Source organism: Arachis hypogaea, chromosome 4 (assembly GCF_003086295.3).
Source record: "Arachis hypogaea cultivar Tifrunner chromosome 4, arahy.Tifrunner.gnm2.J5K5, whole genome shotgun sequence".
Taxonomy (NCBI): Eukaryota; Viridiplantae; Streptophyta; class Magnoliopsida; order Fabales; family Fabaceae; genus Arachis; species Arachis hypogaea.
The window spans coordinates 77368118-77378636 of NC_092039.1; the positions used below are offsets into that span (position 1 = coordinate 77368118).

Genomic DNA, 10519 nt, shown 5'->3' on the forward strand with positions numbered 1-10519 from the left:
GTGATTGGTTCAAAAATTTGAAGTTTGTTACTTTCTTGTTAAGAAAGGTTCAATCTTTAAAGTTCTAGAATCTTATCTTGTAGTTTCTTGTTAGTTAAGTCAATTTTAAAAATTAAATCTTTTTATCTTTTACCTTATCTTTTTCAAAATTTTATCTTTTTCAAAATTTGATTTCAAAATATCTTATCTAACTTCTTATCCTCTTATCTTTTTCAAAATTTGATTTCAAATCTTTTTCAATCAACTAACTAACTTTTTGTTTGTTTCTTATCTTTTTCAAAACCACCTAACTACTTTTCCCTCTCTAATTTTCGAAAATTCTCCCTCTCTTTTTCAAAATTTCTTTTTGTTTTAAATTTTAATTTTAATTATATTTTGTCTTTGATTTTCGAAAATTACTAACCTCTTTTTCAAAAATTATTTTCGAAATTTCTCTTCTCTTCTCTTATTCTATTTAATTAATTAATTACTAACACTTCTCTTCACCTCTCTTCATCTAAGAATCCGAACTTCTTATATCCCTTGTATTTGGATTCTTCTACCCCTTTCTTCTTCTACTAACATAAAGGAATCTCTATACTGTGACATAGAGGATTCCCTCTTTCTTTTCTTGTTTCTTCTCTTTCATATGAGCAGGAACAGGGAAAAGGGCACTCTTGTTGAAGTTGATCCAGAACCTGAAAGGACTCTGAAGAGAAAATTAAGAGAAGCTAAATTACAACAATCCAGAAACAACCTTTCAGAAATTTTCGAACAAGAGAAGGACATGGCAGCTGAAAATAATAATAATAATAATGCAAGGAGAATGCTTGGTGACTTCACAAAGCCAACATCCAAGTTTGATGGAAGAAGCATCTCCATTCCTGCCATTGGAGCCAATAACCTTGAGCTTAAGCCTCAATTAGTTGCATTAATGCAACAAAACTGCAAGTTTTATGGACTTCCATCTGAAGATCCTTATCAGTTTTTAACTGAGTTCTTGCAGATCTGTGAGACTGTAAAGACGAATGGAGTTGATCCTGAAGTCTACAGACTCATGCTTTTCCCTTTTGCTGTAAGAGACAGAGCTAGAATATGGTTGGATTCACAACCTAAGGATAGCCTGGACTCCTGGGATAAGCTAGTCACTGCTTTCTTAGATAAATTCTTTCCTCCTCAAGAGCTGAGCAAGCTGAGAGTGGATGTTCAAACCTTCAAACAAAAAGATGGTGAATCCCTCTATGAAGCTTGGGAGAGATACAAGCAGCTGACCAAAAGATGTCCATCTGACATGTTCTCAGAATGGACCCTATTAGATATATTCTATTATGGTCTCTCTGAATTTTCGAAAATGTCATTGGACCATTCTGCAGGTGGATCTATTCACCTGAAGAAAACGCCTGAAGAGGCTCAAGAACTCATTGACATGGTTGCAAACAACCAGTTCATGTACACCTCTGAGAGGAATTCCGTGAATAATGAGATACCTCAGAAGAAAGGAGTTCTTGAAATTGATGCTCTGAATGCCATACTGGCTCAGAATAAAATGTTGACTCAACAGGTCAACATAATCTCTCAAAATCTGAATGGATTGCAACATGCATCCAACAGTACTAGAGAGGCAGCTTCTGAAGAAGCTTATGATCCTGAGAACCCTGCCATGGCAGAGGTTAATTACATGGGTGAACCTTATGGAAACACCTATAATCCATCATGGAGAAATCATCCAAATTTCTCCTGGAAGGATCAACAGAAGCCTCAACAAGGCTTCAACAATGGTGGACGCAATAGGCTGAGTAATAGTAAGCCATATCCATCATCTTCTCAGCAACAGACAGAGAATTCCGAACAAAACACTTCTAATTTAGCCAATATAGTCTCTGATCTATCAAAGGCCACTTTCAGTTTCATGAATGAAACCAGATCTTCCATTAGAAATTTGGAGGCACAAGTGGGCCAGCTGAGTAAGAAAGTTATTGAAACTCCTCCCAGTACTCTCCCAAGCAATACAGAAGAAAATCCAAAAGGAGAGTGCAAGGCCATTGATGTAATCAAAGTGGCCGAATGCATAGGGGAGGAGGAGGACGAAAATCCTAGTGAGGAAGACCTCCTGGGATGTCCTTCAAGCAAGAAGGAGTTTCCTATTAAGGATCCTGAGGAATCTGAGGCTCATATAGAGACCATAGAGGATCCATTAAATCTCCTTCTGCCATTCATGAGCTCTGAAGACTATTCTTCCTCTGAAGAGGATGAAGATGTGACTGGAGAGCAAGTTGCTCAATATTTAGGAGCTATCATAAAACTGAATGCCAAGTTGTTTGGTAATGAGACTTGGGAAAGTGAACCTCCCTTGCTCATTAGTGAACTAGATACTTGGATTCAGAAAACTCTACCTCAAAAGAAACAAGATCCTGGCAAGTTCTTAATACCTTGTACCATTGGCACCATGAGCTTTGAAAAAGCTCTATGTGATCTGGGGTCAGGGATAAATCTTATGCCACTCTCTGTAATGGAGAAGCTGGGGATCATTGAGGTACAACCTGCCTTGTTCTCATTGCAATTAGCAGATAAGTCATTGAGACAAGCTTATGGAATAGTAGAGGATGTGCTAGTAAAGGTTGAAGGCCTTTAAATCCCTGCTAATTTCATAATTCTAGACACTAGGAAGGAAGATGATGAATGCATCATCCTAGGAAGACCTTTCCTAGCCACAGCAGGAGCTGTGATAGATGTCAACAGAGGAGAATTAGTCCTTCAATTGAATGGGGACTACCTTGTGTTTCAGGCACATGGCCATCCCTCTGTGACAAAAGAGAGTAAGCATGAAGAGCTTCTCTCAGTTCAGAGTCAAGAAGAGCCCACACATACAAACTCTAAGTTTGGTGTTGGGACCACACTAACATTGACCTGATCACCTTGTGGCTCCATGAGAGCCACTGTCAAGCTATTGACATTAAAGAAGCGCTTGTTGGGAGGCAACCCAATTTTATTTATCTAATTTTATTTTATTTTGTTTCTTTGTTATTTTTGTGTTTAATTAGGTACATGATCATGAGGAGTCACGAAAAAATCAAAAAAATTAAAAACAGAGTCAAAAACAGAAGAAAAAAATTTTTCACCCTGGAGGCAGCGCAGACTGGCGTTCAACGCCAGTAAGATGCATCTGGCTGGCGTTCAACGCCAGAACAGAGCACCATTCTGGCGCTGAACGACAGAAACAAGCAACAACCTGGCGTTAAACGCCAGGAAGGTGCACAGAGGGGACAAACTGGCGCTGAACGTCAGAAACAAGCATGAAACTGGCATTCAACGCCAGAAACATGCATTACATGGGCGTTGAACGCCCAGAACGTGCACCAATGGGCGTTTGAACGCCAGAATGATGCATGAAGGCATTTTACATGCCTATATGGTGAAGGAATGGTATTTCTTTTCACCTCAGGATTTGTGGACCCCACAGGATCCCCACCTCAGGATCTGTGGACCCCACAGGATCCCCACCTACCATATTCCCACCTTCTCTTTTAATCCTAATCACACTCTCCTAATCCAAATCTCATTTTCACCCTTCCCCATATCACACTTCCCAAAAACCTTCACCAATCACCTCAACTCCTCTTCCCAATTATCCCATTCACCATTCACATCAACCTCCTCTTCCCCATAAACCCCACCTACCCTCATAAAATTCAAATTCAATTTCCCACCCTTTCCACCCAAAATGGCCGAACCTATACCCTCCCCTCTCCCTATAAATACCCTTCCACTCTTCTTCAATTTCACACATCACAAACCCACATTCTCCCACATAGCCGAACCACCTCTTCTCCCTCTCTTCCATATTCTCTTCTTCTTCTTCTTCTACTTTTCTTTTCTTTCTTGCTCGAGGGCGAGCAAAATTTTAAGTTTGGTGTGGTAAAAGCATAAGCTTTTTGTTTTTCCATTACCATCAATGGCACCTAAGGCCGGAGTATCCTCTAGAAAAGGGAAAGGGAAGACAAAAGCTTCCACCTCCGAGTCATGGGAGAAGGAGAGATTCATCTCCAAGAGCCATCAAGACCACTTCTATGATGTTGTGGCAAAGAAGAAGGTGATCCCCGAGGTCCCTTTCAAGCTCAAAAAGAATGAGTATCCGGAAATCCGACATGAAATTCAAAGAAGAGGGTGGGAAGTCATAACCAACCCCATGCAACAAGTCGGAATATTGATGGTTCAAGAGTTCTATGCCAATGCATGGATCACTAGGAACCATGATCAAAGTATGAACCCGAATCCAAAGAACTATATAACAATGGTTCGGGGGAAATACTTAGATTTTAGTCCGGAAAATGTGAGGTTGGCGTTTCACTTGCCCATGATGCAAGGTGATGAACGCCTCTACACAAGAAGGGTCAACTTTAATCAAAGGTTGGACCAAGTCCTAATGGACATATGTGTGGAAGGAGCTCAATGGAGAATAGACTCCAAAGGCAAGCCAGTCCAACTAAGAAGACTGGATCTCAAGCCTGTGGCTAGAGGATGGTTGGAGTTCATCCAAAGATCCATCATTCCTACAAGCAACCGATCTGAAGTTACTGTGGATCGGGCCATCATGATCCATAGCATCATGATTGGAGAGGAAGTAGAGGTTCATGAGGTCATCTCCAATGAACTCTACAAAATAGCCGACAAGTCCTCACCTATGGCACGGCTAGCTTTCCCTCACCTTATATGCCACCTATGTTACTCAGCTGGAGTTATCATAGATGGAGATGTCTCCATTGAAGAAGACAAGACCATCACCAAGAAAAGGATGGAGCAAATAAGGGAAGTTCCTCACGGCCCTCAAGAAGAACATGAGGAAGTTCATCATCAACAAATGCCTCAAGGAATGCACTTTCCTCCCAACAACTATTGGGAGCAACTCAATACCTCTTTAGAAGATTTGAGCCATAATGTTGAACAATTAAGGGTGGAACATCATGAGCACTCCATCATCCTCCAAGAAATAAGAGAAGATCAAAGAGCAATGAGGGAGGAGCAACAAAGGCAAGGAAGGGACATAGAAGAGCTTAAGGACATTGTTGGTCCTTCAAGAAGAAGACGCCACTAAAGGTGGATTCATTCCTTGTTCTTTATTTCTTTCTGTTTTCGGTTTTTAGTATTATGTTTATCTATGTTTTGTGTCTTTATTTCATGATCATTAGTATGTAACCATGCCTTAAAGCTATGAATAAAATCCATTAGTCTTTCACCTCTCTTAAATGAAAAATGTTTTAATTCAAAAGAACAAGAAGTACATAAATTTCGAAATTATTATTGAATTTAATTTAATTATATTGATGTGGTGGCAATACTTTTTGTTTTCTGAATGAATGCTTGAACAGTGCATATTTTTGATCTTGTTGTTTATGAGTGTTAAAATTGTTGGCTCTTGAAAGAATGATGAACAAAGAGAAATGTTATTGATGATCTGAAAAATCATGAAATTGATTCTTGAAGCAAGAAAAAGCAGTGAAAAAGGAAGCTTGCGAAAAAAAAAAGAAAAAAATGGCGAAAAAATAGAAAGAAAAAGAAAAAGCAAGTAGAAAAAGCCAATAGCCCTTAAAACCAAAAGGCAAGGGTAAAAAGGATCCAAGGCTTTGAGCATCAATGGATAGGAGGGCCCAAGGAAATAAAATCCAGGCCTAAGCGGCTAAATCAAGCTGTCCCTAACCATGTGCTTGTGTCATGAAGGTCCAAGTGAAAAGCTTGAGACTGAATGGTTAAAGTCGTGATCCAAAGCAAAAGAGTGTGCTTAAGAGCTCTGGACACCACTAACTGGGGACTCTAGCAAAGCTGGGTCACAATCTGAAAAGGTTCACCCAGTTATGTGTCTGTGGCATTGATGTATCCGGTGGTAATACTGGAAAACAAAGTGCTTAGGGCCACGGCCAAGACTCATAAGTAGCTGTGTTCAAGAATCAACATGCTTAACTAGGAAAGTCAATAACACTATCCCAAATTCTAAGTTCCCAGAGACGCCAATCACTCTAAACTTCAAAGGAAAAAGTGAGATGCCAAAACTGTTCAGAAGCAAAAAGCTACAAGTCCCGCTCATCTAATTAAATTAATATTCATAGATATTCTGGAATTTATAGTATATTCTCTTCTTTTATCCTATTTGATTTTCAGTTGCTTGGGGACAAGCAACAATTTAAGTTTGGTGTTGTGATGAGCGGATAATTTATACGCTTTTTGGCATTGTTTTTATATAGTTTTTAGTAAGTTTGAGCTACTTTTAGGGATGTTTTCATTAGTTTTTATGTTAAATTCACATTTCTAGACTTTACTATGAGTTTGTGTGTTTTTCTGTGATTTCAGGTAAATTCTGGCTGAAATCGAGGGACTTGAGCAAAACTCTGAAGAAGGCTGACAAAAGGACTGCTGATGCTGTTGGAATCTGACCTCCCTGCACTCGAAATGGATTTTCTGGAGCTACAAAACTCCAATTGGCGCGCTCTCAACGGCTTTGGAAAGTAGACATCCAGGGCTTTCCAGCAATATATAATAGTCCATACGTTATTCGAAGAATGACGACGTAACTTGGCGTTGAACGCCAAGTACATGCTGCTGTCTGGAGTTAAACGCCAGAAAAATGTCATGATCCGGAGTTAAACGCCCAAAACACGTCGTAACTCGAAGTTCAACTCCAAGAGAAGCCTTAGCTCGTGGATTGATCAAGCTCAGCCCAAACATACACCAAGTGGGCCCCGGAAGTGGATTTATGCATCAAATACTTACTCATGTAAACCCTAGTAGCTAGTCTAGTATATATAGGACATTTATCTATTGTATTAGACATCTTTGGTCTCAGTTTTGTTTTATTCTTCATCCTAAGAGATCATTGATCACGTTAGGGGGGCTGGCCATTCGGCCATGCCTGAACCTCTTTTACTTATGTATTTTCAACGGTGGAGTTTCTGCACACCATAGATTAAGGGTGTGGAGCTCTGCTGTACCTCAAGTATTAATGCAATTCTATTATCTTTTATTCAAATCTCTCTTATTCTTATTCCAAGATATTCATTCGTACCCAAGAACATGATGAATGTAATGAGTTAGATAACCCTCATTATCATTCTCACTCATGAACGCACGTGATTGACAACCACTTCCGTTCTACATGAAACAAAGCTTGAATGCGTATCTCTTAGATTCCCCAACAGAATCTTCGTGGTATAAGCTAGATAGATGGCGGCATTTATGAGGATCCGGAAAGTCTCACCTTGTCTGTGGTATTCCGAGTAGGATCCTGGGAATCCGGAAAGTCTAACCTTGTCTGTGGTATTCCGAGTAGGATTCCGGTAATGAATGACTGTGACGTGCTTCAAACTTGCAAGTGCTGGGCGTTAGTGACAGACGCAAAAGAATCAAGGGATTCTATTCCAGTAGGAGCGGGAACCAACCAGTGATTAGCCGTACTGTGACAGAGTGCGTGAGCATTAGTTTTCACTGCGAGGATGGGATGTAGCCATCAACCATGGGTGATGCCTCCAGACGATTAGCCGTGCGAGTGACAGCCGCATAGGATCATTTTCCCGAGAGGATTGAAAGTAGCCACAGCTGATGGTGAACCCCTATACAAAGCTTGCCATGGAAAGGAGTAAGAAGGATCGAGTAGAAGCAGTAGGAGAGCAGGCGTCCTTGAGCCATACAGCATCTCCATTCGCTTATCCGAAATTCCCACCAATGAATCTGCATAAGTCTTCTATCCTTTTTATAATCTATTTTCTTATTTTTATTTTCGAAACCCATAAACCATTTTGATCTGCCTAACTGAGATTTGCAAGGTGACCATAGCTTGCTTCATACCAACAATCTCTGTGGGATCGACCCTTACTCACGTAAGGTTTATTACTTGGACGACCCAGTACACTTGCTGGTTAGTTGAACGGAGTTGTGACCACTCGTGCCAAAAATACCTAAACTCCACAATTTTGCAATGAATGCAATTCAAAGAATAGTGATCACAATTTCGTCCACCAAGTTTTTGGCGCCGTTGCCGGGGATTGTTCGAGTATGGACAACTGACGGTTCATCTTGTTGCTCAGATTAGGTAATTTTCTTTTCAAAAATCTTTTTCAAAAATTTTTCTTTTATTTTTCGTTTTTCCAAAAATATTTTCAAAAAAAATATAAAAATACAAAAAAAATCATAAAATCATAAAAACCAAAAATATTTTGTGTTTCTTGTTTGAGTCTTGAGTCAATTTTTAAGTTTGGTGTCAATTGCATGCTTTTAAAATTTTTCTTGCATTTTTTCGAAAATTTCATGCATTCATAGTGTTCTTCATGATCTTCAAGTTGTTCTTGACAAGTCTTCTTGTTTGATCTTGATGATTTCTTGTTTTGTGTCTTTTGTTGTTTTTCATGAGCACTTTTGCATTCATATTTTCCATGCATTAAAGATTTCTAAGTTTGGTGTCTTGCATGTTTTCTTTGCATCAAAAATTTTTCAAAATTATGTCTTGATGTTCATCATGATCTTCAAAGTGTTCTTGGTGTTCATCTTGACATTCATAGCATTCTTGCATGCATCTTGTGTCTTGATCCAAAATTTTCATGTTTTGGGTCATTTTTGTGTTTTTCTTTAAAAATTCAAAAATCAAAAAATTATCTTTTCCTTATTTCCCTCCAAATTTTCGAAATTTTGGGTTGACTTGGTCAAAAATTTTTAAAATTAGTTGTTTCTTACAAGTCAAGTCAAAATTTCAATTTTAAAAATCTTATCTTTTCAAAATCTTTTTCTTATCTTTATATCAAATTTTTCGAAAATTAGCTAACAAGTAATGTGATTGGTTCAAAAATTTGAAGTTTGTTACTTTCTTGTTAAGAAAGGTTCAATCTTTAAAGTTCTAGAATCTTATCTTGTAGTTTCTTGTTAGTTAAGTCAATTTTAAAAATTAAATCTTTTTATCTTTTATCTTATCTTTTTCAAAATTTTATCTTTTTCAAAATTTGATTTCAAAATATCTTATCTAACTTCTTATCCTCTTATCTTTTTCAAAATTTGATTTCAAATCTTTTTCAATCAACTAACTAACTTTTTGTTTGTTTCTTATCTTTTTCAAAACCACCTAACTACTTTTCCCTCTCTAATTTTCGAAAATTCTCCCTCTCTTTTTCAAAATTTCTTTTTGTTTTAAATTTTAATTTTAATTATATTTTGTCTTTGATTTTCGAAAATTACTAACCTCTTTTTCAAAAATTATTTTCGAAATTTCTCTTCTCTTCTCTTATTCTATTTAATTAATTAATTACTAACACTTCTCTTCACCTCTCTTCATCTAAGAATCCGAACTTCTTATATCCCTTGTATTTGGATTCTTCTACCCCTTTCTTCTTCTACTAACATAAAGGAATCTCTATACTGTGACATAGAGGATTCCCTCTTTCTTTTCTTGTTTCTTCTCTTTCATATGAGCAGGAACAGGGAAAAGGGCACTCTTGTTGAAGTTGATCCAGAACCTGAAAGGACTCTGAAGAGAAAATTAAGAGAAGCTAAATTACAACAATCCAGAAACAACCTTTCAGAAATTTTCGAACAAGAGAAGGACATGGCAGCTGAAAATAATAATAATAATAATGCAAGGAGAATGCTTGGTGACTTCACAAAGCCAACATCCAAGTTTGATGGAAGAAGCATCTCCATTCCTGCCATTGGAGCCAATAACCTTGAGCTTAAGCCTCAATTAGTTGCATTAATGCAACAAAACTGCAAGTTTTATGGACTTCCATCTGAAGATCCTTATCAGTTTTTAACTGAGTTCTTGCAGATCTGTGAGACTGTAAAGACGAATGGAGTTGATCCTGAAGTCTACAGACTCATGCTTTTCCCTTTTGCTGTAAGAGACAGAGCTAGAATATGGTTGGATTCACAACCTAAGGATAGCCTGGACTCCTGGGATAAGCTAGTCACTGCTTTCTTAGATAAATTCTTTCCTCCTCAAGAGCTGAGCAAGCTGAGAGTGGATGTTCAAACCTTCAAACAAAAAGATGGTGAATCCCTCTATGAAGCTTGGGAGAGATACAAGCAGCTGACCAAAAGATGTCCATCTGACATGTTCTCAGAATGGACCCTATTAGATATATTCTATTATGGTCTCTCTGAATTTTCGAAAATGTCATTGGACCATTCTGCAGGTGGATCTATTCACCTGAAGAAAACGCCTGAAGAGGCTCAAGAACTCATTGACATGGTTGCAAACAACCAGTTCATGTACACCTCTGAGAGGAATTCCGTGAATAATGAGATACCTCAGAAGAAAGGAGTTCTTGAAATTGATGCTCTGAATGCCATACTGGCTCAGAATAAAATGTTGACTCAACAGGTCAACATAATCTCTCAAAATCTGAATGGATTGCAACATGCATCCAACAGTACTAGAGAGGCAGCTTCTGAAGAAGCTTATGATCCTGAGAACCCTGCCATGGCAGAGGTTAATTACATGGGTGAACCTTATGGAAACACCTATAATCCATCATGGAGAAATCATCCAAATTTCTCCTGGAAGGATCAA

The 10519-nt window shown here is 38.3% G+C and overlaps 2 non-coding genes across 2 annotated transcripts; both read right to left on the bottom strand.

The window, feature by feature from the left end:
- Window positions 1-1168: 1168 nt before the first annotated feature.
- LOC112798492 (small nucleolar RNA R71) lies at window positions 1169-1272 on the bottom strand. Its single transcript, XR_003200102.1, has one exon. It is a non-coding gene; the product is annotated as a small nucleolar RNA R71 (small nucleolar RNA).
- An 8686-nt stretch (window positions 1273-9958) lies between these two features.
- Window positions 9959-10062, bottom strand: LOC112798493 (small nucleolar RNA R71). The gene has a single exon (XR_003200103.1). It is a non-coding gene; the product is annotated as a small nucleolar RNA R71 (small nucleolar RNA).
- Window positions 10063-10519: the final 457 nt, after the last annotated feature.